The sequence below is a fragment of the Austrofundulus limnaeus genome, unplaced genomic scaffold (genome assembly GCF_001266775.1).
Source record: "Austrofundulus limnaeus strain Quisiro unplaced genomic scaffold, Austrofundulus_limnaeus-1.0 Scaffold218, whole genome shotgun sequence".
In the NCBI taxonomy this organism is placed as follows: domain Eukaryota; kingdom Metazoa; phylum Chordata; class Actinopteri; order Cyprinodontiformes; family Rivulidae; genus Austrofundulus; species Austrofundulus limnaeus.
This window is the reverse complement of record NW_013952620.1, coordinates 711,095-714,723: the sequence shown is the minus strand read 5'-3', so window position 1 is coordinate 714,723 and position 3,629 is coordinate 711,095. Positions and strand designations below refer to the sequence as shown.

The window sequence follows — 3,629 nt, the reverse complement described above, 5'->3', positions numbered from 1 at the left end:
CGCCCAGCCCCAGACCCCGGGAACCCCCACCACACCGGCGGCCAGCCGCACACCCCACCGGGGGGCAGAGCAGCAGTGGGCCCCCAGATAAACCAGCAGGAGGGATAGCCCAGACCGCAGCCTGACAAATACCCAAACATACACAATCGCACCATCCCACCCTCATCCTCACCCCTACTCAAAGACATACAAGGACGCCACATTCCACTCATACCACTGATACACAGTCTATATCCCCCAGGTCCAGCACATGCACCCACACCCTATTGGAGGCAGCACACACCCAAACCCAGGAGGTACACCCAATCATTCTGAGGTGGAGAGGAGCAGATAGCCAAGGCCCGGCCTGGGCCACACCAGGACACCTGGCCAGCCCCCGCCGCTGAGAAGCCACATCCATGACCACCCCAACACACCACCAACAACCAAGTGTACCCCCCCAGCCGTCCACCCCCCAGAACCTGGCAGCCACTCCGGCCAGGGGGCCACCCACAGGAACCAAGAGCCACACCTCAGGAGACAAAGCAGCACCAGGGAGGATGGAGAGCCAGCCCCGCCCCCGGCAACAGTCCAAGCCCCGAGCCCACCCACAGCCCAGGACCACACCCGGTAGCCGGCCCTTCTTTTGGACCCCCGCCCCAAATGGCAGTCGGGGAACGGGATGGGAATAAAGACACTGACACCCACACCCCCACCCCCCAGATGTACTGTTGGTGCATGTTTTTCTATAGAGTAATTGAAAAGGGAAAGAAGAAGAGGCAGAGGCCGGTGTGGTGCCAGCTTTCAGTCTCCACTGTGAGAAACATTGTGAGAAAATGGAAGACCACAGGCACAGTTCGTCAAGGCTCAAAGTGGCAGACCAAGAAAAATCTGGAATAAACAGAAGTGAAGATGTTGAGAACAGTCAGGTATACCTGATGGCTGCAGTCTACACTAAAAAATGACTTTACATAACCACTGCACAGATTTACTGTCATATTTAAAGGATACCATAGTTCATTGTTGAATACGTTAGTATTTAACAACTTCTTGACTAAACGTTATGTTAAGAGTAACTGTTGTATTCCATGAAGAGAATTTCATGATTTAGGTTTAGTCAAAAATGCAAGATCAGTCTGTGAGACATTCTTCATTCACAAACAGGTTTAACAAAAAAAAAAATTACATATCAGGCCTGTGGCCTTCTTGGAAGCTTTTATGATCGTTAAATGATGGTTCCCACTTGAAGCACGGCTCCAAGTCAGGATCTTGATAGTCATGATGGAGGAGAGGGTACCATCTAGGGTCAAGCTGTTCCTTGTCTTTGTTTTTTTAAGTCCCACCACAGAAAACACCCTCTCTGCATCTGTGTTGGAATGTGGGAGGATGAGGACCAGCTTTGAAGTTGCAGCAAGCCTTTGAATTTGGTGTACTCAGGTCACCTGTGACCAAGAACATAATGGAAATATGCTCTCAAATGATATTGTTTTCTTTCTAATACTTAGGCAGTTGAGTACTGTATGCATCTTCCAAAGTGCTGTGCTGGTATAAATAATGCTCGTGAGGCTATTTCTATTGTGTTCTTGGTGTTCAAAAGAAAGCTTTACCTTATCTTTCCAGTTAGCCATTTCAGCCCAGAAGCTTTCCATTTCATATTCTTCTGGGTGCTGCATTGGTGGCAACATCATTGTCTGGTACTCCAGAAACTCCTCTGCCAGTATATCATGCTCCTCAGGTCCATGATATTGGAGCAGGTGGGGAAACCTATATGAAAAAAGAGTTGCAAGTTATTTATTTATTTTTTTGATAGTCATCATCATCAACTAACAGCAGAAAATGAATACAAGTATTTTAAGAGAAGTCACATAGGGACAGCTCATTTACATAGAGCAAGACACATAAAAACAAGTACTAATTGCTGAAAAACCTCAACAAAGTAAAGGACGCCGTCTATGCTGCATTCAGACCTTTGTCGAACATCAACATACTTTGTATGTTTCAGCAGTGGCTCCTCTTTAAAGCATACTCTACAGCTTTGAGAAGAAATGTTAAAGCTGCGTCATGGAAGTTTTTCTTTTTTTTGTGGTGTGATGTCTCCATCATCCAGTAACTTGTTCAGCTTAGCCCTGGCGGTGAAGCCAATGCTCAGCTTTGCCAAACAAACTGGTTTAACAGAAATGCTCTGTTATGCTGATGATAGAGATGCATTGAACAAGTCAGGTGGTGTTGGGCTACCCAGACAGTCATTCTCATCAGGAGGTGAGCACCACATGGGGTTCCCCCATAGTCACTTGTAATAGTAGATATCAATTGTAATTATGACTAATATTTAAACACTGACCTGGTAAATGGTTTGCTTTTTCTTTAAAAGGACTGTCATGAGCCTGTTCATAGTCCTGCAGCACTGCTGGAAGCATGAACTTCGCACACAGCTTGCAAATAAATTTTAGCATCTACAAAACAGACATTTACAGGTGCAGAGACAGGGAGAAACCTGCTGTACAAGCTCCTAGTAAATAGCAACAAAAATAGCATAATGGAAAAAAATACAGCATAATCATATCCTGCTCTCCCACTGCACCTCTTCATTCAACAAAAATAATGAGGACTGCTCACGCTGGAGGAGCAGATTGGACAAGGTGAATGATGGAATTGAGACCTGGAAGAGGAGGTAAACCTCAGTCATAGTGTCAGTGAACGCCACCTGAAGTCTCCTGAACCTTGCTTGCTTTTCATCTTGAATAAAAAAAATGTGTTTATGTACAATGTGCAGTTAAAGATCCAGTGACATTTGTAGTAGTTTCATAATGAAAATTATTTTAAGCACATACTTGCAGATTTGAAGTAGCTGACCAGAGGCTCATAAAGCCTCAGGATCTGGGTTACACACTGCTCAAGACTTAACCACTGGATGGAGACGTGCATCAAGATGTCCATGCATTCAGCTTTGTGTAACTCAAAAAATTTTGTTACATTTATTTATAAATCAAATGCATTCTTATGCTCTGTATTTTAAAATAAATGTGCACACCTGCCAGGTAACCTTTTTGATTGGTACTACCCTTAAACCAGTAGACAACATCAATGACCAGGTCTTCCAAATCAAAGTTGGACAAATGCAATTACATGAATCCAACGATACAATTTTCAGTCACTGGATATTATCAGTACAGAGAAATCTTTAAATGCAAAGTTCCAGTGTTATGAATTGGCTTGGCTTGGGAAGAACCCCAGATGCAGGACTGAGTGAGGAAGGCAAAAATATTTATTAAAGGAAAACAAAAGACTGGCGTGGCAGCAAACAAGAAAAAAAACTTGGCTTAGCAAGGACATGAACAACTAACAGCAAACAAACATCTGACAAAGACTGAAGACAGAGAACAGAATAGAAAGGAGAACTAACGAGCAGAAACAAGAAACACCTGGGAGAGAAACATGAGGAACAGGTGAGGGTGGGTGGGGCTGGAGCAAAGACAGGCAGGAGGGGGTAAACAGAGAGGGACAAGACAGAAAACCAGACTAGAACCAAAATAACACAAGAACCCAGACAAACCATAACAATCAGGCCAATACTCACATTGAAAAAACCAATCCCTGTAGCTTTAGCTGTGTTGTGCACTACATGACACGAGCAACCATGAACATATATG

The 3,629-nt window shown here is 44.4% G+C and overlaps 1 long non-coding RNA gene across 1 annotated transcript; it reads right to left on the bottom strand.

Annotated features, from left to right (window-relative positions):
* Positions 1–876: 876 nt before the first annotated feature.
* LOC106525221 (uncharacterized) lies at positions 877–3,313 on the bottom strand. The gene is made up of 3 exons (XR_001311090.1): positions 2,811–3,313; positions 1,587–1,743; positions 877–1,421 (listed from the first exon to the last, which is right to left on the bottom strand). It is a non-coding gene; the product is annotated as an uncharacterized LOC106525221 (long non-coding RNA).
* Between the last annotated feature and the right edge of the window lie 316 nt (positions 3,314–3,629).